General features: G+C 40.6%; 1 protein-coding gene across 1 annotated transcript in view; it reads left to right on the plus strand.

Annotated features, from left to right (window-relative positions):
- LIMCH1 (LIM and calponin homology domains 1) overlaps positions 1–26,732 on the plus strand; it is a 111,549-nt gene that overhangs the window by 16,070 nt on the left and 68,747 nt on the right. Inside the window, exon 3 of the mRNA XM_009864609.1 lies at positions 23,327–23,433. The gene's annotated coding sequence lies outside the window, so the exon portion shown is untranslated. The remainder of the gene's footprint in view (positions 1–23,326; positions 23,434–26,732) is intronic.

Below are 26,732 nucleotides of genomic sequence, written 5' to 3' on the forward strand. Positions count from 1 at the left end.
AATTGTGAAGTGCTCAAAGTGCCTTTTGTTTCATCTTCAACCTCCAGAGACCCAGTCAGTCATATATTATGTAGCTCTACTAAACGTCTGCTTGGGTTGAATTCTCCAGATGATACTCGATTTTCCTCTTCTTCATTTGTCCTTACAATAACAAAAGTAGGCTTTACTGAAGAAATGTAACAGTAAACTTGAAGCCTGTATTGGAGACATGCTGAGATGTTCACCTGGGAGTATTATCAGGTGTAAAAAAATTTTTTCTGTATGTCATGTTTGAGTGACTTCTCATGACACTGCTGTGAAGTATTATGCCTAACTGGTCTCGTGTTGACAGACTGAATTCTTCAAACTTTTCCTGGTGTTAAAAGCTAGATGAATCTGCAGTTGCTCTGAAATTCTTACCGGTGACTTCCTCAGGTGGTTTACAAGGCACTGGCTTATTTACACGCCTTTTGTATACCACAGCACCAATCATGTAAGCCAAATGTATTGGTTAAAGTGTTGTAGTGTTAAAGTAAGGACTTGAGGATCTGCCCACCACCGTACCAAGCGCAGGCCATATAAATACACAAAGGTAGTCTTTGTCCAGTCGCAAGTCTAAGTCAGGATGTGGACTGCATGCAGCATTACATATAGAATTACATATGTTCAGCTCGGCAGGCTTGTTTGTAACGTACTTTGATCTCCAGAAGTGCCGACTGCCTCTCTTATCACAGCAGAAATGATACATTGCTTTAATGAAAAAAAAGTAGGACCAACAGTTTGGTATTCAGACTACAGCGAGTACTAAATTTGATTAAATGCTTTCTCTTTTCTGTTCAGTATTCATCAATCCAGAAGGCTAATGTTCCCACCAAAAACAAATCCACAAAGCAATCAAAGAACGTATTAGACCTAGGTTGGTATAACAGGCTTTGCTGAAAGAGTCACGTTGCCAGAAGACATTTTCTTATTTCAGAAGTCGATATTGAACATCTTTGTTTTAAGACTGTCAGCTTTCCAGAAGCAATGTGTCATGTATTTAATTGGCCAACGCTGGAAAATATTTTGGCCCAGTTATTAATTAAAAGACCATCTGAAGCTGCAGAAGTCTTAAAAAGATGGATTATTAGGGTACAATGGTTATAAATAATGTATTTAACCTAAATACCTTTGTAACCCTAAATTTTACAAAACTGGCAATTTTTTCAGTGAGTTGCTGTTGTTTTTTTTCAGTTTGTATGACACTGATAGTGGTCACAACTAGTTTTTAAGGTTTCTACAAATTCCTGTTTTGTACAACCCTGACTTATTATATATTTAATTCTATAGCAATAAAAATATTCAAAGCTTATTATAGATAAGCTTTGCTCTATAATGCTACAGGCTGGATGTTGACTATCTTTTTCCCTTAAAAAAATTACTAGTTTTTGCTTCCTGTCACTGAGTAATGTCACTCTGTGAGAAAAGAAAAGGTTTCTGCCTTATCTTTTGTTTGACAGAGTTTAGGAGGGTTTATAACATTACTTCAGTTCCTTGAACAATCCCCACAGGAGCTCAGACGCTTACTTCAGAGGCTGTGTGAAAGCATCTCACATATAATAGTAGGAAATAGTCAAGACAGAGTTGGAGGGCTGAACTTTAGCTTGCGTCTTGGCTCATGTTTCAGCACTACTGAATAAAAATCTGTTTATTTATTGTGGCATCCAGTTTTCAGCTTGTGTTAGGTCCTCAACTTTGTGACATTTGTACGATCTAGCAGTGGAAAGAATAACTCTGCAAAAGTCACCTGGTCGCATGGTTATTGCACCAAGATGAACAGAACTGTTAATGTGCTATTTGAAAAAAACTTGTTCCATTGAAAACAAGTTGGAGTTTTTTTCTATAATTATTTTCCTAGGAAGTTTCTCTTGGCAAAATGTTCTCTGGGAACTTGATATGAACCTTTTTAAGAATAGCTACCTGTCTGCTGGCACTGCTAATTTACTCTTATGCTGTACTGTTGCATAAATTACAGTATTTTTTTGATGTCATATGATGTCTCAAAGACAATTCAGCATTGTGTTAATTTTCAAGAGTTTGTGCTTCTAATGAAGTTCAATAAGTTAGATTTTTTTTCTTCATGCAGATAGGAACCTGGAAATAAAATTACAGGACCCAAATATAGTGCAGTGCATTTCACAGAATTAAAAATAACTGAAGAAGATAAATACAGGGAACTAACAGATAGGCAGTCCTTTTAAAAAAAATTAGTGGTACTATTTTTTTTCCTTAAAAAGTATCTTATTCTTCCTTTTAATTTTTCAATCTCCCTTTAATTCTTTACAGTACTTTCTGGAAAAATTCTTTGTAGTACTTTCTGAAAAGAGCCTATTCCTGTTGTAGTATCTAGATTCATAATACATGATAATTTCTGTTTCCTAAGTTTGTACTACTTCTTGCTGCTGGACAAATTTATTTGCCAGCACAATTGTATCTGTAAAAATATCTTTCTTTGTAAGTTGTGGTACATGTGAAGTAAACAGAAGCAAAATTTCCCAACTGTCTAAAACCAGTAAGTTCTTGGCACTCACATCCCAAAATGATTTCTGTGAATGTTGTTGGAAAGCAAAGTGTCAACATCACAGCAAAATGCTGCACAATCCGTTCTGCCGTGGTTTCCATGGATCTTCCTTGCTAAATGGTGATTGGCTTCTCTATACTTCCTATGCCTCCCTTCAGATCTGGTGTCTGAATATTTGACTAAAACAATACTTAGGGTCTGGCCAGCAGCACTGTGTACTTTGGCTCATCACATACTGTAATATATATTCAATCCCTTCACTTGAAACAATAGTATCCTTAAAAAAATGGTTTCTATCATTGTGCCCTTTTATACTTGTGTTGTTTGGTTATTTTTTACCCCTCGGGCTTTCTAGACTCTACCTTTGAATTAATTTTTTCATTTAGACTTTCCTGCCTATTTGTTTTGGTGTCATTTGAGCCAGACACAGCTACCTTATAAAATCTATTTAATGGATTTAGCTGTATGCTGTGCTCACAAACATCTCTAAGTTTTGTGAAGAATTACAAAAGTAAACTTACAGGTGTTTCATGACCAGGGTGTTTGTAAACACTGTCTTTGTGGACCAATCTGTAGTGATGCTGTAGTTAATTCATCTCAGAGGAGGAAGACAGCCATCAGGTGAAACTGGGCAGGAAGCGAAGAGGAAGCAGCATTGGTGGGAAAAAAAAGAGAGATGCAAACCAATAAAATATTGCACACCTCCTCAAGAATCATAGAATGGCCTAGGCTGGAAGGGACCTTAGAGATCATTTTAATCCATCCTCCCTGTTGCCTGCTGAAATTCAGCTGATTCTTTTGAAATTTTTTTTTAGACTGGATTGAAGGTTTTTATTGCTTCCAATTAACCATGTAAATGCTGTCCAGAAAGCCCTGCTTTCCTCCGTTTTAGAGAAAAACTAGTGAGTCAAATGCAAAACACAATGCTGCCATCTCATTTAGTATTTTTATTGGTTGAAATGATTGTGCTTGCTTGTGTGTTGGGTTAGGCTCCAAAACTCTCATACTCTTGATGCTGGAAACAAACCCTTGATCTGACAGTAGCACGTGTGCTGGAGATGTATTCCAGTGCTGCACTTAGGTTCAGCCTGTGTTGCCCAGGCTTCCAAGTTTGAACTTAACCTGATGTATGGATGTAAGAGACGCTGAAATAATAGGAAATCAATAAAAGACATGAGCTATTGGAGAAAAAAAAAAAAAAAAATATGTAAATGAGTCCACCTTTCTTATTTGCTTTGGATGGTCTGAGCTGTGTTTAGCTATAAAGCACACCCTCAGAGAAATTAATTCAGCCAGCTCTGAGGAGTTTTCATGTTCATCACCCCACTGTGGCTCATCAGCCGTGTCCTTAACATCCATGAGTGGTTTTTTCTATCCTTAGCTACCAGCTGGAGCGTTGTGTTTATGATGGCTGGAGGTGAAACTTTAAATGAGTTTCCTTCTGAAGTGGCTGGTGTTGATCCCTCCCAGGTTTCTGCGTGCTTTCTGCATCACTGGCCCCAGCCAGCACTCAGCCAGGACTTCTGTGGACCAGCCTCACTGCTGGCTTTCTGGACCCTTCCTTGGCTGCAGTGCTTACGCTGCACTCAATAAGCTAAGATGTTTGTTGGCTGGAGTCACTACTTGTTTCTTCCTGCCAATGTCCAGGAATCCGTCCTTTGTTATAAGCTGAAGTCTCCCACTTATCATTCAGAGCCCCCTGAACAGTTTCCTTGTTGGGTCAGGATGGCACGAGACAGAGTGAGTTAAAGATTTGTGGGACACATGTGAAGGAGAACATTAACCATAGCTGCTGTGTTCAGATGCAAACTTTGTCATGTTGTTGTGACCGGTTCCTGAGCTAGAGTGGTTAGAAATCAAAGGTGCAGCAGTTTCACAGTCAGCTTAAGCCGTGCCATGAGCCTGCTGAGCTCTGCTGCTGAGAATGTCATGACTTCGTTTAGCCAAATGCTAATAATATGTGTAAGCTCTTTGTGGCAAAGATCATCTGCTAGTCTGTTTTTGTCTAACACCTCACCCCATGAGTCCTGCTCTGTGGCCAGGACTCCTAGACAGTATGTTAATACAAATAATAAATAACACTTACAAAAATATCACAGGCATTCCTATGTCGTTCCCAGTCTGGTTTTAGACTGCTCTCCCAACTCGAATATTCAACCATGGCTTTAATCAATAGGTTTATAATTAGCTTAATTCACGTTGAATAATTTAAAATGCTACTATGCAAATTCAGAGGTAAGGGGAACCTTTTCTGTGTTAAAATGAAGAGAAAATAGTCACTGCAGAGGGATAGGTTTTTTAATTTTTTATTGTTACTGTTTTACACACACATTGTTTCATTGTCCGGCCTTGAGAAGGGAAAGCTGACTACCAAGCTTTAGAAAAAAGTGCTTGATTAAAATTAGAGTCTACCTGTTTGGGGGCTGTGAAGTAACTTCACAAAGATGTTATTTATAAAATTATATAAAGAAAGACTTAGTGTAATGATTGTTTACTTCCCCCCTCCCCTCCCTGACACAGAAGGTTTAATAAAGTGAAGGATTCCAGGGATAACATTTGAAAACGGCAAAAAGAAAAACATTGCTGTTACCGAAGCCCCTAATGCTTGGCAGCTGAAATGTAAACTTGCCCTTATCATAGCATTAACCTTTACTATAAATGACAGAGTCTTTCTCTGAGTTGTGGAGGGCAGCTGGCTTCCAGGAGAAGCTCATTTTGTACCCGTGGAAAATACAGATTGCCCACTGGATTAACTTTTAGATTTGCTTTCAGATCCTGAACTGTCCTTCTGCAAGTTCAACCATGCTGGTTTACTGACTCTGGTTGAGTGACTGTTTCAGAAAGGGCAAGCTTTTGGAGAATAAGATCTTAACTATCTCCAAGTATCAGAAAAAAAATGATAATTTAACAAATAAAATGCCATTTACTATGTAGATTAGGGCTGCACTAAGTGAAACGGAGAATCCTGTGCCTTCTTTGAGCTGTTGTCTTAGAAACCAAAGTCCTCTTGAGGACAATGACTTAAACTCTTATGGATAAACCCTACTGTTGAAGCTTATGACTTCTCTTAGTAGTTGGGCAAATACCACGTGCTCTGGAGGCGTTTACCATCTTCAGGAGTTTTCAGTGGAGTAGCTGGATCCCCTGAGTCTGTGAATGTGTTGCCCGTGCCCTGTGATGAATGTGGAAGTGTTGGAGCTGTATACCAAAGATGTTGCAATCTTCGGGTAATTTCTGTTGTGAAATCAATTTGTTTGCCAATGAGGATATAAAAAGTAGCACTAAGCTGGTGTGCTGCATGTATTAAATAAGCAGAGGTAGGAATATCCATGCCTTAAGGCTAAAAGAAATATTATCTTTTGTCCTTAAGAAAAGTTAGACCTGGTTGCTTTCAGCTGCTCTGGATTTGACTTTCCTACCCCTTCTATCATGCTAGCACGAGCACTCGTGTGGTTATTAGCTGGAGTGAGCAACTAATCTGGCTGAAAAATACCCTTTACCCTTCATCTGACAACATGTGACTCTGCATGAGAAGGAGGGAATGAAGAGACTCACCAAGTTGGGGAATGAGGTGTCATTCAGTCAGTTTGAAGTCGTAGCAAGATGGCAGCTAAGGAATTTAGCTTAGGTGCAATCCTTTATGGGCCAAAACTGAACAATGCAGGAACCTGTGAAAATCTTATCCTGAAATCTCCGTTTTGAAGGTTGTCTGTGTTTAAAACTATACTTAGTAGTACTCTGACCCCCTAATTCTGGAAAGCCTCTCACAGGTTGGAGTCTGTAGGTCTATGCTATAAATACTGTCTCTGATCCTCAACTGTCTTTTTCAGTGACATGTAGCCTCTGTTGCCGGGAACAGCTAGATGCCAGTATTTATTTGAGAGGCTGATAGCTAAATGGGGTTGACCAGAGTAAGAATGTGTGCTGTATTTGTTGCTACCCTGCATTCTCACAAAATGCCAAGAGGTAGATGCTGCTGCCTGAAAAATCCAGGTGATACGACCTGGAAAATGTTGATAACTGGATAACAGTAGCACTGGAGATGTGTAAGGGGACAGTGCCTTCCCTATAGTTCTTAACCTGACCAGTCCCTGGGAGTTGAGTGGGAACACGAATTTCCCCAGTGTGGTCAGACCGACAGATCTGCCGTCTCAAAACCGCCCAGGGAGGCTCAGGCTGCCTATTACTTTCTCCTCTTGTGAAAAGGGACCAAGCGTGAGTTGGCAACAATCTGTTGTGACCCTGGCCCTTAGGCTGAAGATGGTGGCAGGAGAATGCTGTCTCTAATCCCCTTCCTGGCTGCGAATCAACTCAGTGAAGTCTGTTGCAGTTTACATCTGCTAGCAACTGTTCGTACTGTTTCTATGCTGAAAACCTTTCCGGGTGCTGGAAGTGGATTTCTGTCAGATGATGCGCGTGTCGCTAGCAGGAGCCTACGTGCTGAATGCAGATGATGGAACGTGTCTTGCTCCAAAGATCATATTGCAGTTGTTTCCCTGGCTTAAAGCAAACAAGCAAAAAGGCAAACTAGTGGAAAACTAGTGCCTTAAACATCCGTGTGCAGTGATTTCTTTGGTTTAAGAGCCCAGTAAAAATTGGCAGACCGGTGCTGTGGTCAAGAGTTCATAGAGGCTGAAATATCTGACACTGAAGTCTCCTTGCCTTGTGCATTCCTCAGTGCTCCTGGATTAAAGCCACTTGCTTCCTGTTTGGCAAGGTACACTCCAATTGTAATGTGCTTCCTCTAAATGTCCAGAGGTCTAATGATACTATTGTAAACCTGTTAAAATTAATGCTGCAGAGGAAGGAGCTTGGTTAATTGCTTGTGCAAAACTACGATGGTAGGCTGAACTATCTGACTGAGGGATATCAGAGCCATTAACTATTAACCTTTTGAAAGCTGAATAGCCTTGGGACACTATGTGGAAATCTGTCCCACAGCTTAGTAGGAGAATTACACATTCATTTCTGGACAAGCATTGTAACTAATGGTCTAGAAAATCAAATGCCTCTGTACTGCAGTATTACAGTGATGACGTTCTGCTTAAGTCCTTTCTATTGCCACTTAATTGTTTGCTTCTGCCCCCTCATCTTCATGCAGGAAACGCTCTTGCTTGGATGGTGAATGTCTGTTTCTGTTTGGGGCAATAACATGCACTGATTTATTACTGTGAAACATGTGAAAGAGAGTTCTCTTTTCAGACTTTTCAAGAGGGAGTATTGAACTTGCTAAATGTGTGCATGCATCCAAGTGTGTACTGAGTTCAACTCAGCTTTTTTGAGTCCATTCTGTACGGTACTTCATCACCTTGGCTTTTCTTTTTGAATTGTACTAGATCTCATGCACAATTTAGAATCAAGCTTGTGTTTCCCTCTAAGGCCACTGGTATACATTGTGCTTTCCCCCCTTTCCCCTTTCTTTTCATTTAGAGTGGCAACTTCGGTATTCTTTGCTCTGCCTCTACTGCAACAACTAGGGAGATATTACTTGACTGTGTGTTACAAAATTGTACTGGTGTGTTGAGAGGCACGCTGAACTGAATGCCAGATGTGAGTCTCATCTTTGCACCTGCTGTGGGGCAACAAACTTCAGGCCTTAAACTGATTGCCTGGGCTGCTGGCACTCTTGCTTCTTGCCTTTTATAACTGTTGGGTTGGCTGGGTGCTGCGTAGCTGCCTGCACAGCCAGCAAATCCCATGGATGTTACCAAGTGCTCCTGGATATTTCTAATATCTTCTCTTAATGAAAGCAGCCTCATTGCTGTTGCCCTTCGAATACCATTTCTAGTTTGGTTGGAAGGAGGCTTGCTGTTTTTTCCAAAACCAATCCTAACTTTACCACTCCTGCCTAGCAACAGCCTTAGGGATTTCGAAGCTTACTGCCTGCTGTTGGCTGACCATGTGAGACGCCAGTAGGTCTTTGCATCCTTATCTTTGCATTCGAGCACCAGTAACGCAGTTGTAGAGATTCCTGTCAAGCTGCTAGGTGAGTGCCTTCCGGAAGAATCTGCAGGCTTGATTGCCCAGTGACAGGCAGGAGAAAATAGAGCCCAGTAGCCACAACTGTAAAAGTGCAGGTGTCAGTGGGACATATACTTACCGTGCAGACTGTAGGAGGGATCCAAGGTCATTTTGGCAGCTAGGGAGGGCTGAACTGTGAAGCAGCTCTGTTTCCTTGGCCAGCAGTGCATGGATCAGGAATGCTGGTCAGTGGTTTTTGGTTTTAACCTTTCTGTCCTTCCTGTCTCCTCCGGCCTCACAGCCCACGGCAGTGCGTAGGACCATGCTATAAATGTTCTTCACCTCTTGAGCCTGGCTTTCAGACCAAAGCCGACAGACCTGCTAGATAAGAAGTGGGACGTTTATGTATTAATTTCTGGAGTTACAGGGATCAGCCACAAAGTATTAGCACCACTATACACTATGTCCTCTGTTATTTAAAAGGGAGGATGGTGAATAGGTTCAGTTATTTGAGGTTTCAAGTAATCCAGGGCAATTTTCAGTGTAATTAATACATGTCAGGAATTTGACCCTTGTGAGGATAACAAGAAGTTCTGGATAACTGAGGTGATACTGTAAACAAGTAATGAAAAATTGTGCCAGAACACTGTCTGCACAGGTCAGTAGCACAAGCTAATAAAATCTTTCAACTTCTGATCTAGAAAAGTAATTTATTCAGCTTTTGACATATGCAGAAGCAGAAAAAAACCCCAACTTTTCTTTTTGTACAATTCTCGGATGTTTTCTTTCATTAAGTTTCTCCTGTTACTCCTAAAGAGGTCAGACAGCAGTTGCTTCTTAGACCATAACAACTGCATGAAAAGCATAACATAACCTGAAATGTCCTGAGTGCCACGTGCATCAAACACAGCCGTGCTGTTTTTCTGTGCTATTTATTTTTGAAGAAAATACAGCCAATCTTTTTTAAAAATCAGGCTTGATACTATGTATCTGAAACAACTTATATTCTGACATTTTATAACACATTATGAACAAATGCAGGAATTGCATCAGTCATTGGCAAAATTATTTGCAGACTGGTAAATCAAATAGAATGATCCCGAGAGTGCTGTCAGAGCTTCATAAAAGCCTCTAAAAAGGTAGAGGAGTAGGCAAATAAACGTTGTGCATAGAAAGAACACATAAATTCATTCCAAAGTCAGTATTTAGTAAAAGACTTATGTAAAAGAGAAATGTAACAAAGTTTGTCATAGGGGACTGGATTTTATTTTGTTCAGAGTTTTTTGAGAAGCAGTCAGGCTAGTTTAGTCTCCTTCTTAGTGTGCATGTTTGTATTTTATTTTACAGTGCTTAATAGTGACTGAGTGGTATCTGATATGTCAGTGGATTAAAATTTTATACAAGGAAAAAGCATGATAATTAAATCCTCTCAGAGAAGTGTTGCAGTCTAACAATTTGAGTAAGTGAGGTATTAGCAGGATTGTATTAGAATGGGTGATACTTTATTTTCAGCAATATCTCACTAGTTATTTGTTCTTTAATTTTGTCTAAAACAACCGACAGAGCAAAAGTCAGTCCAATATTATGATTAGTTTGGAGAGAGTGTAGGAGCTGTATCTTCAGATAGGCCTGGCCTCAATTTCTGAGCATCTCAGATCTTTGAAAGATGGAGTCAACAGTGATCAAAAATCGGTTTTCCTGCAAAGTGAGTATCAACTTACTGGTATGAGTCTCCTCATTCTTCTTGTTGTAGATGCTATATGTGACCTGAAGTCTCTGCCTTCAGAAGTCTCTAATTAAGAAACAGCACACAGATGCATTTAGAAAGGAAGCAGAGAAAGAAGGTACTTGTCAGCATAACTTCCAGCAAACCTGGGATCTAACTCCTGTTGACTCTTTGTAGGCATAACTAATGCAGAATTTTGGGGAGAATAATAGAGTAGTTTTAGTGAAATTTAGAGGCTACTTATAAGCATGAGGACTGTGCGTGAGAAAACAAAAATCCCAAATCTGCCTAGAGTCAGCACCCGCAGTATTAGACTAAGTTGGCTTGTTCCCAGGGGTGTTTGAGACCTTAAATGCTCTTTAGTCCTTACCCTCTGGTTGATCAGAGATTAATCACTTGCTTTTTTAAATACTGTTGCCCAATCTTTTGAGCCACCCAATCCTGATTAAAATTTACTTTCTAAAATATGATCTTAGAGAACTAAAACTCCTTGGATTCCACACTTTTACATATTTGCTGAAGAACTGTGAGTTCTTGATGTTCTTGTACTTGCATCAAAAATTCTTGCAGATAGTTTATCTTCCCAAGAGTAGTTCACCTTGCTTCTTCTATTTTGTTTGGCTGAAATTTGATGAGCAATATTAGAAATTCAGCACTTAAGCCTGCATACAAACTACTATGTAAGCAAATTGTAGACCAAGAACTTCAAAGACTGTGGTCAATGCTCCCCATCACAGCTTTGAGCATGATTTATTCTTTTTGAGTAACAGTGTACAAATATTCTTGTCCTTTATAACTTTGCAGTACAAGCTAGTGGAGTAAAAGTGCTAGACTGAGGTTAGGAAGTGGATGGGAAGTAAATAAGAGGAAAACCAGTCAACTGCTCTGTTGAGGATAATGGAAGGTGGAGTTTGGGATATGCCAGAGAATGGAAAACCTTGGATAACCTCTGTGTTGTGGGTGTGGGCAACTCGCTGAACAGTCTGCTTGGGTTTGGCAGCAGCATTTATCACCCTGGTTTGGCACAGTCACAGAACAGCTCCTGCAGGAGAGCTTCTCGACGCCTTTCCTGTTTGGGGGCAAGTATCCCAAGAGTGCGAGGTTAACTTTAGCAGTGCACATTTAGGGATTTTCAGGGAGCCAAAAAGCCCTAGAAAGTGGACTCTTGCTTATTCTCTGGGCTCACTGCAGTCATATACAGAGCACAAGGCATGCTGAACCCCTGTGCAGCTCTGGACTGGCTGGCGTGGACATGCGCAGGTATGAAGAGCATATGTCCTCAAGGTCTGGTACTTCCTGGGTGGTTGAGCTACCTGTGCTGCAGTTTGGGCAGTGTTCCTGCATCATGTAAGGTGGTTGCACAGACCTTTAGCCCTTGTGTTCAGATGAGGCTACATCCATTGGCCTTGGAAATCCCAAGTAGCTCTTCATAGGGTCTCCAGATCTAAGGGCTGTGAGCTGAGCCTTGGTTGGGTCTGTGCATTGAAGCAAGGCAGTGCTGTGTCTGATGAATATTCCCCAGTCGCTAGGAAGGGCAACATAGAGGTGCTTACCAAAGCCACTAAGTCCTGCTGGCCTTGAGCTGATTTTGGGTAGCCATGTGTAACATTTGCATCCTCCAGAAATCTGTGCCTGCGGGAGCGGTGTGGAGATGTGTGAGCTGGCTGGGGACAGGGACCCTGCAGTGCTTTAAATCAGCTAAATTGCTGACGACTTCTTGTTGTCTCTGGAGCTAGTATAGCTGCTTTCATGGCCGTGAAGCCTGGACTAATCTTACTGGACTCTACTGGTTCTGCTGTCTAGATACACCTCTCTCTGATCAACCAACTGAACTCTGAGTCCCTCTATTGAAGAAAGGAACAAATATTTGCTTTAAATTTAACCTTTTCCTTTATACATTCTCTTAAGTTTTACCTCAGTCAATATAATGCAGCTTTAAATTGCAAAGGCTTGCAGAAGTAGCCAGGGTTAGAAGCTTGTTGTTTTGAAGGTGCATGAACATCTCTGCTAGCCTTATCTGTGAGCATTCTGAGCAGGAGCCACTGGTTGTACCTAGGTAACCTGAATTATAAGCATGGTTTGGCTGTTTTCCTCTAGGAACAGAAGGTAATCTCAAGTCCGGTTAGGACAGAAGGTAGGGTATAAACTGAAATTTTAGGAATAAAATATCAGTGCTAACTGATTTGTTTCCCCTTTGTTTTTCCTCTGCCAACAAATGTGACAAGCTATTGCAGCCATCTCTTCTCCTTAGTTTCGTTTCTTAAGACTTGGTGTGATACACATACTCCTCTTCCTACCCTTGTTACTGTGTGCATTCCTAGGGGAGAGAAGATGTTGCAGAAGTGTGTATCAAATACTCTTCTAGTACTGACAGAAAACCCAGCAGCAGCAATACCTGTTCCGTTGGAGGAGAAATCCTTTACTGTCCTCTGTTCTGCTCAGAGGAACTAGAGCCGAGAGATTGAGAAAGAGTTGAAAGAAAGCCTTGGAATAGCAATACACCTTTCCTTCCATTCCGTCTTGTTATAATCATTGATTTTCTGTCTCTTAATTTGAGGAAGTTAGGCTTCTTAAGTCCATAGACTTAAAGAACAGTAATAATTTAACTTGATTATTCCATTTAGTGCATCTAGGTTTGCAGCTACCATAGCTTCATGAATAATTGTTCCAGGTCTTGAGTTATATCTGGGGGGTGTTTTACTGACAGTTGAAAAGGGATGGAAAAGAAATCACTGCCAAACTGTTGGGTAGTTTGTCTTGCCTTGAATATTCGCCATTTAAAAAAAAATAAATTCAAACTGAAGATATTCAGGATGACTGACCATTATGGCCATGCTACTTAGGCAACAAATGTATATTTTCAGATCTGAGAGAGAAACAACAGGTACATGGGTTGAGTGTTGTGATACTTAGTAATTAGGCAGTTATACCATGTATGGTCAAAGTTAAGAACAGGCACTGATTTACTTAGCATCTTTTGTCACAAATATTTTGGTTATCTGTAAAATGTACTTGCAGCAAACTGAAAATTATTTATTTTCTTTTGCTTGCTTTTTCCTTGCTGAAATCCTTGTAGACTTCTAAATGTGAAAGCTCTATATTTATTTTTTTTACTGAAAGCAAAAACAATAATGTAGCTTTTCCAAATGGAACATACTGGAACCTCATTCAGTACAAAAAGCCAATTAAAAAAAGTAAGTGTTTTTTTGGACTTAAACAACTTCTTTTAGAAGTATTTGCAAGGAAAGCCCAACCTGTACGTTAAAGAATCCAGCATGTTTCGTGTAATGTTGGCACGAGAGTGCAAAGCTGTGAGTGGGGGGAAAATGTATGTCAGGTATCATGTAACAGCAATAAAGAGATTTCTGATGTTTATCAAATCTTGAACACCACAGATTATTAAAACATATTCCTTGGCAATAAGGAGCAGACATTTAATTTGAAGGGAGAAATGGAATTTGTTGCTTTTTTTGCAGAGGTCACGAACCGAGCAAGAATGAGTCCTCCTTGGCAGTTTCACTATATTGCTGTTTGCCTTGGGGAGCAGGGATTTGGTCTGATGTTAACAGCTACTGCCAGGCCCTCGGCCCCCACAGGCAGCTTTCTTGCCTCTTCTGAAGCCCACCTACTGCGGTCACACTTGGACGCTGGGATGCAGAGGCCTCCAGCACCCCCGGCTGTGCAACGTCCTGATCCTTGCGTAGTGGATTGCAGTCTTTGCTGAGAGAAGTTCCAGTGTTGGCCAACTGTTACTGTGTGTTGGCTTTAAATGGAAGACAGCTTTGCTTAATATACCAGGCAAATGAGAATATACCATCTAAAAGAAAGGGGCAAGAAACTGAGGTCATGTTAATATTAGCTGCAATTAGAAGGGATGTAATGGCTTTGCCAGGCAGTGCTCATACATGCATTTTCAGGGGTTTCATGTGAAGTTGATTTTTGTGCCTTTACACTTTGAAACCTTAAAAATACATAATATAAATTTTCAGCTAGTTCAGTACAACTGAATGCAGCAAAAGTTTCCAAATGAGATTCATCATGCACATATTTTCATGCGTGCAAATCCTGTATTTTCTGGGACTGTACACCTTGAATGAAATCAAGTGCCTGAGTAGGAAGACACCGTATTAATGACCAAGGGAAGTAAGAATGGAGGCCATAACTCAATATAGCTTTGTGTCTATAATTAATTAGGTTCTTGCATATCAGAAAAGGATTGGGTGTAAATCTCACTATTGCTCTTTTCCAGTTACTTTTTTTTGTCCTTGCCATCTGCTTAAAATGTAGTGAGAAGGGAAAACTAGAAACAGTCTGTAGTGGTCACTGTAGTATTTTTTCAGATTATAGTCTCTGTGCATACTTTCAGCTACTTGTATTGGTTCATAATGGATTATGCTGGTCAGGTAAGTAATGACCCTCAGACACAGGTGGAGAGGCTTGTGATGAACAGGACTTTCTTCGTTTATTTTTTTCCTCCACTAGCCTCACTTCATCCCCAAGGTCCTGTGGCAAGTCACATCTGATAATTCCCTGCAGTTGGTTTCCTGGAGTAGTTAACACTGCTCTTCCTGGAAAAGAAGGTTATTTTCACAACAGTCAAGTCAAAATATAGAAAGCAGGCATTGGATAACAGTACCCTAAGATACCAGATATGATCAAAGGGATCCTATGAAGCTCGGAATCTCCAGGCAGAAGAGAAAGGAAGGTAGGGTAAATGGGTAAATGAAGGTAGTAGCTTTTAGTAGATCTAATATAATTAAGGAAAACATAGACAAAAAAATAGCAAATCAATTTGCTTTCATATATGATCTTCGTTATGCCTGTAGTACAGTATCTTAGCAGGAAGACAGTTATAAATAGCTTTTGAGAAGCACCTGTTGTGCCATGGCTTAACACGCACTTAACTCTCCAGCAGTCAGGAAAGGCAAAGGTTTGTTCAGCAGTGTTGGGTTGTAATTGATGACTGCATGTAATGCATTTGTGTTAGAGCTTAAGCTGTTTGCAGTGTTCTTTTGGATTATCCCAGGGGTGTACTTTTTGGGCATATCACTCAGGAGGTAATTCAACTTTATTAATCTGTGATTTTTTTGTTGTTGTTTTGTGTGCAGGGTGATAAGCCTTAACAGTATGTCCAGTGAAAAATACACTCTTTTGTATTTAATGCTCAAGTTAGTTTCTTTGGTGGTTGCATTGCTTGGACTTCCATGACTTATAGAATGGTTTTGCTTCCACAATATCTGGTGTAGTAGTTCTTATGACTTGTAATTCTAAAGTTTATGGGTTGATTTTGTTGTGGGTTTTTTTTTTGTTTACTTGAAGCAGATTGTTTGATATGGCTGCCTTTGAGATCTCCTAAATCAATAGCCAAACTGTGTGCTTTCCTTAATGCTTTGTTGTGTCCTGATAATTACACACAAATAAACCATATTTAAAAAATGGCATGCTTTCCTTAGTTATGAATTTCTTGCCCATTTTTATATTTTGCTCTAGAGCTCAATTGTGGGGGCAGTTTTCCCAAGATGGTGGCCTGAGGGAAGCATTGTGTCACTAACGGGAGTTTTGGCATTCCTTGAAAAATCTGTGTTTAGATTAGTCATACTCCCAGCACACATAATGTGAGTGAAATAAAGGACAAATTTGTCTTTGTGAACTTTTTTGCCTCCTTCAGATAGCACAACCACTGCCAGCAGGATGGGTAAGAAGGGATAGCTGCCATGGACACTAAGCTCCCATTGCACTGAGAACATTGCTCTTGTGATGTTTCTTTCATTTTCTTCTTTTTCTTTCTTTATTTTCTCCAAACATCTCTGCACTAAGTTTTGTGTTGACCTACCTCATAACTCAACCAATAAGGCAGAGCAAGGTGAATAGCAGCCCTTTCCATCACAGCAGGAGGACCCATGCTTTGCTTCTTTGGTGGTGTCTCTACCAGTTTTACCTGACTCTCGATTTGCAAGGTGAATTCCCATCAGCTTCTAGGAGTGCTTGCCTGCCTTCGCTGTACGTGAGTTTGTTTTTAAACCTGCTTTTTGTGAGTTTTATTCATCAAAAATATAGAAATATAGGATAATGGAACAAGTCATGAAACCTTTGCAACCCAAACCCTCAGAAGCCAAGCACTATCAATCATCTAATACTAAAAAGCTGCAGAGTGAGGATGGAAGGGAAATGCTATCCTGTTCCTTGGCCATAGCATGGTTGTTACCATAGAATATGGCGTCAGATGGGCACCCCCTCTCCAGGATTGGGTGAAATCTGACATCTGGCTGTGATTTCATCAGCATCAGAGCCAGTGAATAGCCTGGAAATGCTCTGGGCTTTTTTTCCCTGCCTGCCTATGTTCTGTCTTCATTGCTGTAAACAAAGCCATCTTACTCTGGGTGTATCTTGGGTTTGGCAAGTCTGAGGGAATGCACATCATTCAATTGCTCGCTCCCCCAAAAGACAAGGCTGGTAACTGAGCCCCCGTTTGTTTAAATGTTTTATTTCTGCCTTCAGGGATAATGACCTGATGCAGCAAGGAGAAATATCAGGACCTACTTAACTAGTGAAGTCATAGGGTCAGCCTTGTGCTCATGCTGCGTGCACCCCTCCCACCCCCCGGTGGTTTATCTGTGGAGTTGAAGGCTGCTCTTGCTCATGTTCTTTTATATGGTCCAACTTCTCGCTTTCCCTATTATCCCTCTCCTTTCCTGTCCACAGTGTTTCTTCCCTCCTTTTACATCATCCCATGCGGTGAGGATTTTAAGATCATTTTTAAAATTTTTAGAAATAGGATACATCATCCGTTCTGAAGTCAGCGTGAAATTGTCACTACCTGCCCAAGACCTGCAGTGCTGTTTTATGTTCTGAACTCCTTGCATTTGTCTCTCATTATATACAATGAGGCCGTTCCTGTTTGGGGATTTTAGTTATAACCATCATACAAATGATAGTAATACACTGCATCGCATAAGAAGCTTATAAATGTGGCTGAAATTTGTTACAGGGCAAATATCGTAAAAAGCAAATAATCTGATGGTGAAGGACAGATTTAGGAAAATATCAGAGACAGTTTCTTAAGATTGGCTGCTGTACTTTTAATTTTCTCAAAAAATTGCAGGCTTTTAATTTTCAACAATGTACTTTTTGATACCTGGAGGAAAAATGCACTTAGAATTTGATTTGCCTGATGCATTTCAGTTATTTTGTGCTTGATTATTTTAGAGGTTTCTGGCATGCTTTGTGTAGCTGTAGTATGCTCCCAGCCAGACTCACAGACCTTTTAAGGTGGTTTTTTTGCCTTTTTGCTAAGGGAGAGGGGCTGTTGTTGGAAGAGAGACGCATTGTTTCCTAGTTGATTGCCCAAAAATGAAGAAGAAAAAGGCTTGTCTTTCTTTGCAAAGCCAGTCTTTGCTGTCTTCTCTGCTGAGCTCTCAAGGGTACCAGTGCTTGTGAGGCCTTCCAGCCTGCTGGAGCTCCTGGTGAGCCTGGCTCTTCTCCTGCAGCCCCGCAGTTTCATCTCCTGCCAGCGTGCGTTATCCCTGCTGCTTTTTCATCTAACCATCTCCTTATTTATTCTCTGGAACTCTTTCTTGTCTTTGGGGCTCACACAATCCCACAGACGGTGATAATTTTCCTCCTTTGCCTTTCCGCTACCCGGGCGGGTGGTGGGAATTGCTGCCGGGTGGCAGGAGTGGAGCCAGTCGCCCCAGGACAGCTCAGCTGCCCCTCAGAGTTTTGGGGTGTCGGGGTCATGCTGTCCACTCAGCCGCGCCGGGGGTGGAGTTTGGGGTTGGCAACCCTTGCCAGCAGCAGCTGTGCTGCTCCTGGACAGACGGACAGCAGTCCTGCCGCTCCGCAGGGCTGTTCCGCTTTGGGAGGCGAGGATTGGGACCTAGGCTGAGGGGCTGGTAAGTCCTGCTTTGCCTCTGTGCTCCCGGAGTTGCTCCCCTTCTGATTTTCCTCATGTAGTATTTAATTTATATTAGGTGAGGCTATTGTGTGCCAGAATATTTTTGGGATGTATGCAGCCCTGTCTCCTCGTACTGTTCTGATAGGACTTGCTGTTAGTTCTGGTGCGCTGCCATCCTGCATCTTCTGCAGGTTAAATGTCTTAAGTTTTTAAGTGAACATGTCTTGACTATGATTCAGTCCTTTCCAAATCTACTGATTTGTAATCTGCTACAGAAAACGATGTTTTGTGGAGTGTAGCTTTACTGTATATACAGTAAAGTGTACTGTTTGAAGGATAAAACAATATGTATTAAAACATATATAGTAAACCACACATACTTACATATATTAAAACAAAGTGGGTAAATAGTAAAACATACATACCTATGTGTGTGTATGTGTGTGTGTGTGTGTGTGTATATATATATATATATATGAAAAGTTCCCAGCCTTTCTCATAAAAGTTCTTTCCTGGTGGACTTGAGCTGTATATTTCAATGTGTCCTTTGCATCTCCTTGTGGTCAGGATCCATTGCTTTTATAAAAATTAATTAATGAAATTATCACCATTAATTACTTATATAAAATGGAAAAATAAGAGAGTTAGAAAGAAATATTAAGAGTAAACAGAAGCTTTTTAGGAGTCTGTATTGGAAAATGCTCAGAAACTAGCTTGGAAAACAAAATAAATATATATTTGTAAGCAATCTTCAAATTTATTCTGGAACAGGGAAAATTTCAGCATACCAGAAATGAAAAAGACCACCTGTTTGTCTGCAGCTGTCCCACAAAACAGCACGGCTGGTGACTAATAATATCTCTAGCTTGCAGAAGTGGCATGCACTTGGCATTTTATTCAGCGTTCTGTGCAGACATACAGCTTGACTTGCTTTTGTTTTGCACGAATTTATCTGTATATCTCACCCAGGCCATGCAGCAGCACATCTGACAAATGATGGTTCCACAGCGATAAGCTGCAGGTCCGATCTGCGACGTGGATACAGTGAGAATATTTTGTATACTATTGTGGCAGATGAAAGGAATGGAAGTAGGCCAAATTCAAGCTGTTTGCCATTACATCTGATCAGCAGATCCTATGGAGAGAATTTGCCTGCTGTGAATATTTGATTCTCACTAGCTTGAACTATCTTGTGTGTTGGCAGTGCTACTGTGTGAATTTGCGGTGGCTTTCCAGGGTGTCTGTCCTGCACAACTGCCAATTTCTGTGGAGTTTTGTTTTTTTTTTTCCACAGATATTTTGTCTTCCACTTTGTGTGTGAGGAAAATTACTTAATACTGTACAGTGAAGGGTTTTTTCCAAACTGTGAGTTATCAGTGTTTTAAAAACAGACCAAGAAATAATTGTAGCAACACATAATTTCTTCTCCCCTCCCTCTACTTTCATGGAGGTGTGACCCCTCTGCTCTCCATTCTTTCTGTACTACCTGCAGGCAGTTGTCCTGGTGAAGTGATTTTGTAGAGGTGAGCCTGTCAGGTTACACAACAGAAAGGATGAAAAGGTGAGGGTGTTGAAATGCAGTTGTGAGAGCCGAAGCAGCTTTCCCTTCCTTCCAGTGCATCCCTCTGGCCCAGTTCTTGGGGAGTCAATGCCCTGCACCCCTGTTTGTCTCTCCCTGCTGCTCCCAGGCCATTCTTGCTCGTTCATGTCTGGCTTTGCCTGAGAGTTAGTGATGTTTGTTGTGTTGCTTAATATTTGGGTTCTGAAATTCAGTATAGCAAAACGCTTTTATATTAGCAATTTTTGTGTTTCTAATACTTACAAGTAAATGACATTGCTTGTAGTGCTGATCTAACAGTAACTGTCAGGACTCTGCTTAGGCAAGCAGAAAAGGGTTGGGGTTTAACCCATCAGTGTATCCTGTGCTGTGTCCTCTGTCTGTCATCACACTGAAGCGTTTGTCTTCTGTAAGCAGACTCTTCAGAGTTCATGCCATTTTATAGAGAAAACATCAATAAAATTTTATAGATATCTGTAGATTATGGATTTACAGATATAAAATTTTATAGGCAAAAAAGAGATAAAATTTGCCAAAGAAGTATAGACTGTAAGCTCACTGTTTCTCTAGCTGTATGAAAGACAAAACCCAGAAGATTTTTGGTTTAATAGCGGTATGGACTGAAATCAAGAGGAGCCAGCACAAGACAGTTGCAGCTCCCCTGGGGCTGTAGGAAATGACGTGCTGACCAAGTGACCATCCATAGTCGACTCCAATTCTGCAGCTGCAGCAGATAACTGCTCAGAGAAAGGCAATATCATGTCCATTTAATATACCAAGGAAATTGTGAGTTAGTGCCCTGTGGGCACTGCCAGAGGGACTGAATTCTGATCATGTGTCTTTTGAGACCACTGTAAAAGATCCTGCCCTGTTAGCTGAGGCACGGCAGCTGGCCGCACTGTGATCCTTGCCATTGCAGTGTGACCCATTTGCGTGACCTATTTTAACTCTGCCAAAGTGTAAGGGGCTGGACGTGCACGAGGTATGTGTTTTCAGTCATTTATTTAAGGTAAAGGTATTTTTATATATGTTGCTTCTTGTAAAGCTTTTTTCCCCCTTTTTATTTTCTTCAACAGCAACAAAGAAGTGACACTTTAGAATAAGCAACTGCAAAAAAAAGTGTAGTTACAGCAAACAGATATGGAACTACAATTTCTCTCAAAAAAACGTAAGCAAAATTTTCTGACAACTGAAGAAACCAAGACTTGTCCAATGCAAGGTGTGGTAATCCTGAGAGAAAGCTTTGCTGGGAGCTGGGTCTTACTGATAAGACTCCTTTCCCCTTTTAGTGGCTTAGGAGTGTTGTTCTCCAGTTTCTTAACAGAGCTAACAAATACGATTTTCAACTGTACTGGAGCAGACTAGACGAAGTTTCATTTTGCAGTAGTGTGAGATAAGTTTTTGGCTTGGGGATAGGCAGCCTAGGCAGGTTTACCTAAATATCTGTCACTTGAAAAGAACTTCTTTGTTGGCTTTTTTGGATTTTTTAACAGTTTTAAACATACTTCCATTTTTAAGACCATTGGGAAATAAACTCTAAGAGTATTAGCAAAAGCAAAAACTTTGTTCAGTGCTTACTGATTGTTTCTTCGTGGCATGTGTGGTTATCTGTGCCCACATAAGATACCAGCTTTCTGAGGAATTGTTTGGGTGATGGTGTTAGTGACTGTTGGCAAGCATATTTTTTATGATGACCGCCAGGAAAAAAACAAGTATTAAAACAGACCTAGGGTTGTGACGCTGCTTGTCTTTTTGTGTGGTTGTTGGTTTTTTTGAGAAGTGGGCATTTGTTCATCAACAGAATCACCAAGCTCCCAAACTACATGGCTGCCAAATGGCTGATATTTTTATTACTGCTTATGATAACTTGGATGTGAACTTTTGGCATAAAGATGGATGCAATTAGTTATCCCCGGAGGTCTCCCTCCTTTGATTGTTTTCAAAACCTATTAGGTTTCTGTGTTCTGTATGTCCTGTGTATTTTTGTTAGGAAATATTGTTAGGAACTTTTTTTTTTTTTAATGCTTTTGCATTTTTATTAGATTTAGGCATCGCTCCACCCACCATCAGGAAGTGACCAGAACTGTCCTCCATCAAAGGCTAAACACAAGAGTTATTCACATTGCAGTTGGAAAAAATATAATGCAAACAGTAAGCCAGATGGGGAATTTTACAAGCATCTTTTCATGTCATGAATGATGCTGTCTCTCTGGGTTATGGGCTCTCTGCTCTCTTGACTGCTGTTCCTTTTCCCCTGGCTCCCCTCCAGAGCTGTTAAGTTTCAACCAGGGAAGAAAGGCAGATTTGGACTCCTCTAAATTTCCAAGTCTGTATTTTTTTGCGGTGTGGCTGGTGACAGCGAGCTTTGTGTGCAAGAGCGCTGGCATGCAGAGAGCCAGAGCGATTAGCATGCTGGTCGCTGCGCCTGGACAGAATAAACAGGGCTGCTCTCGCCGGGCTCTGGCCGTGCCACCCAAACAAAAGCCATCGAGCAGATGCGGGGAGAGCCCTGCTTGCCACTCCTGCTCTGTCACGCAGTGTGGACAAGAGCTGAGCGCAGCCCAGACTCCTATGCTCCACATTTTTTAAAAACCTGGAGGTGCCTGCCCACATGATGTGGTTCTGCTCCTGTCTAACTCTTTGTGTGGCAGCTTACCTTCAATTTGAGGTCTGGGATGAGAGGCCTCAAAAAATATCAAGCTGTACATTATATCTTTACTTGTCCACACATCTACCAATGCAGCTGCTGATCTAACAATGTATGTATCTTAAAACTTGTTCTCTAACTGACCTTCAGGATTTATCTGCATAAGAAAGGTTCACTGGTTCTATGAAAGGGGGGCAATGTGCATGCATATGTGTAAGGATAAAACGTATATTAAATGTATATACACACATACAGAGTTAATCCCCACGGTGCAAACCCATGTGTCATCACTTGTATTTGATTTGAAAGAGGTTTCTGTCAGTTTGGGATTAATCTCTCTTGGTTATTGAATTCTATTTTTTTACACTCTATAAAGTGTAAAGTGTAAATCCTCCATAAAGTGTTATAAAATTGGTGTTGTTTCTTCTTATACACAGTGGTCACGTAAAACACAGCTTCGGGCATTTTATCTGGGGAGAGGGCACCTACCTCTTTTCCCAGCAGCTTCTAGCTGATTAATGTTGGAGGGACCAGTTGCGTTAATAAGGAGTAACTGGCTTGTTCATATTGACGTGCAAAATGTTTTCTGAACAAACTGCTTGCTTAAATGGTGGTGGGCTGTTTCATACCTACTCTTCCCGCTCCCTTCAAAAATACAGCCTTTTCTGCCTCATAATGTGGTGAAGTTGTATTGGCAGCCTACAGCAGTAAGTGGGGAAGTAAGCAGGGCTTTTTCAGTTGAAGAAATTGCTAGCAACCGGGTCTGGAAAGAGAAAAGTCAGCAAGCTTGTTGCAGTTACATATCTTTTAAAAAAAATATTTTTTTCTGTTTTTCAAAGAAAACATATACTGACTTCTTAAATTATGTGACTGGAAGTATCTTCAGTTCCGAGCTGGTTTTGAGCTGTTGCTGATGTAGTCAGAGAGAGCTTGTTTTGGTAGAGTTACTTTTTTCAGTAAAGAGTTTAAGGTGTTTTTTTCCTTTTTTTGTCTGTTTTCAGGATAATATCACCTTATTCTTAAGAGGCTGCAAAGAGCTGGGACTTAAAGAATCTCAGCTTTTTGATCCTGGTGATCTGCAGGACACATCAAACAGAGTAACCATCAAGTAAGTACAACAGCAGTTTGTGATTAGCATGTTACAACCTCAGATGCATATGATGCTATAGTAAATATTTAAGGATGAGCAAAAAGGCTATAGAACTGTCATTTGTATAAAGCAAATAGGAAGCTGAGGTTTGGGAAACCTTCAGCGCTGGGAAAAGTACATTGTTCCCTTTAGCAGGCTTTCTCTAAGGGCCGTTATTTTTCCCAGAGAGATCAACCACAGCTCTTTTAAAATACTGTTTTAGTTAAGCAATGAGACTCTCTGGGACTTAGGGGTTTTCCTGAGTCTAAATTGATGGCATTCTTTTTTGTCTGTCCAACTAATTATCTGTGTAGGCCGGGGGAAAAAAGTCACAGCTCTGTTATTTCAGATTAAGCTGTTTTGAAGATGCATTATAGGGCATTTATAGGCTTCTCCAGACTCTACAAGGTGCAGACATGAACACAGTCTGTTTGTTTTCTGGCAAGAGTTATAAGCTAGGACATGATATTTGGGCTGAAATTGTGTGAACTGTGTGGACTGGAAAAGCCACAATTTAGATGCTTTTTCACATTCCTACTACTAAAGTCACATTCTTACTACCACACAAATAACCACATGCATGTTAAGAGGGTCTGCTTCCTAATAACTTATTCATGGGGACGGGGTGTTGTAAAGTGATTTTTTTAAAAAAATCTCCTTTTAATCAACAGCTTTTTAGCCATGATATGTGCACATCCCTAGCTGCAAAGACTACTAGTGCTTAGGCACTCGAATGCTTGTATTTTCAACATTTCATCCCACAAAGTGATTCAAACTACAGTACAGATGTGAAACTGGGACAGAAAGAATTACTGGCCTTCCTACAGTCATATGAGCACTCTTGAACCAAAGTCTATATAGTCATAGATTGAGGTCTTAAACAAGAACTGTCATCTTTTTCAGGGAAGACTTGTCATCATGGACTAGAGAACAGAAGCAGTCAGACTGTGTTTTTCTCGTATTTATATTAGTGGCAGTCATGCTCTCCACCCTCCAAAAGCAAGAGTACCTCACACTTTCATAAAATTAACAGAATCTGTAATTTGTGTTATTTAGATTGTTTCCCTGAAATTTCTGGGTCTTTCATGTAATATTAAAAAGTTACTGCTCTACAGACAAGCGAATACTGCTGAGTTGATTTAATGACCTTGTTTCATTTGGCCAAAAAGATCACTAATGAAATCCTAGTCAGACATATCCATTTTAGAAAAGTATATGGAAACAATTTACTAAATTTCAGCGGCATTCTATTTTTTTTCCCTTCTGGCAGTGGAAGCTGGGCAAGTTTTCATGGTGTTCAAACATTGTCTGGGAAAATTCAAAGGTTCTGAAAATCAAGTTGGCCACTCTTCTTGGTTTAGGGAATAGTCTTCCACTTTTTACTCCTTTCCAGACTTCTGATATGAAGAGGTTCTCAAATGTACCTACCAGGGAGAACTGACTATGTAACTTATTTCTTCTAAATCAGGTAATATCATAATATACGTGGTTCAAGACATGTTGTAAAATCATAGAAACATCGAGATTGGAAAGGACCTTAAGATCACCAAGTCCAACCTACAGCCCTACACCACTCTAACACTAAACCATCTCCTGAAGTGCAATATCCAGCCGTTTTTTAAACATGTCCAGGGATGGTGACTCCACCACCTCCCTTGGCAACCCGTTCCAGTGCTTCACCACCCTTTCAGTGAAGAAGTTTTTCCTGATATTGAAATCTAAACTTCCCCTGGTGCAACTTTAACCCATTCCCTCTTGTCCTGTCTCTATTCACTAGGGAGAAGAGGCCAACACCCATCTTACCACAGCTCCCTTTCAGGCAGTTGTAGAGAGCAATAAGGTCTCCCCTCAGCCTCCTCTTCTCCAGGCTGAACAGCCCCAGCTCCCTAAGCCTCTCTTCATGAGACTTACCCCCTAGTCCCCTAATCGTTCTGGTTGTCCTTCTCTGTATCATGACAGTGAGTGGCTGGAGAGAGCTGCAAAACAATCCCTAATCTCTTTATGAAGCCTTAATCTCTATATGAGACCAGAGAGAAAAGGTCTTTCTGTTGAGAAGTGGGACCTTGTGGGTTTGAGAGTGGTGGAGGAGCACCTCAGAGGCTGGGCAGGTTGAGAGGCTGGGACATGCCCGGAGCTGGCAGGAGAGCTGTCCAGCATGTAAGCAGCTTCAACAAGGAGTAAATAACTCCGCTGAGTAGGCTTGGCCCTCTGCTTAATTTGATGCTGAGTAGAGGTGAAGTGTCTCACTGGCGTGGATTTTTATTTTTTTCTTTTTCCCCCATCAACTCTTCAGAGAAAGCAGCTGTGGAAATGAGCCAAATGTTTTCCTAGCACTGTCCAAGTTCACGCTGAGTGACTGAGTTGAGGTGCACAAGCCAAGTCCATGACTGTTGTAGAGAAATATGTTTGAGACTGTCTTCTGCTAGCTAGTTCCCAAAGCATGAAGGTGATATTCTTCCCCCCTTTTTGAAGACTTCTGGGTTATTTTCTTAAACACGATAAAAATGGCATTTGTTCTATGGTAAAGGATGAATATGACGTTATTGCACACAATTAAGATAATGACACTTTTAACCAATTTTTTTTCGTATAGATGTTAATTGAGATATGTATTAGATCTGGTTTTTTTGGATCATTCCACTTATAAAAGTTATGAGCTAACGCTCTAAAGAATTTCTTCCTAACTTGTTAAACAAGATTATTTTCCACTGCTGTTTTAGTAAGAAAAAAAATAGGACTATTTTTCTTAGTATGTGGGTATTCATAGATATAATTTTGTCTTTAAAAGGATATTATAAAAAATACTTCATTTTAGCATTGCCTAATATAGGCTTTTGTTGTTCTCACAGTTTGAAGTACATTTATTTTTGATTTGTAAGGTAACCTTGAGTGCTGGAGTGGATTTACTGTTATAGCAGAAGACGATTCCATTATAAATAATCGGGAGACGATATTTACTAAGTCTGAAGTAGTCTTATTTATTTTTCAGCACCTAAGTGTGATACATATTTCCTCCATTCTTTTTTTTAATGGTTTCTTTGCTGAATTTTGGAACATTGTCTATGTTTGTAAAACTTTGTGCTTTGTTGTTCCCAACACAAAACTTCTACCCTTTGAGCATTGGTGAAAAACTTAAATTGAGAAGGATGCCCATGTTCAGTCGGAGTGCTCCAGTATGCGTTCAAAAATACATTTTCCACTGCAGGTTCTGTTGCAAGTGGCAGGATCTTTGTTGCTTCACCAATCTACTTTATGATTCTTGTCCTCCACAGAAGCAC

Source organism: Apaloderma vittatum, unplaced genomic scaffold (assembly GCF_000703405.1).
Source record: "Apaloderma vittatum isolate BGI_N311 unplaced genomic scaffold, ASM70340v1 scaffold18922, whole genome shotgun sequence".
NCBI lineage: Eukaryota > Metazoa > Chordata > Aves > Trogoniformes > Trogonidae > Apaloderma > Apaloderma vittatum.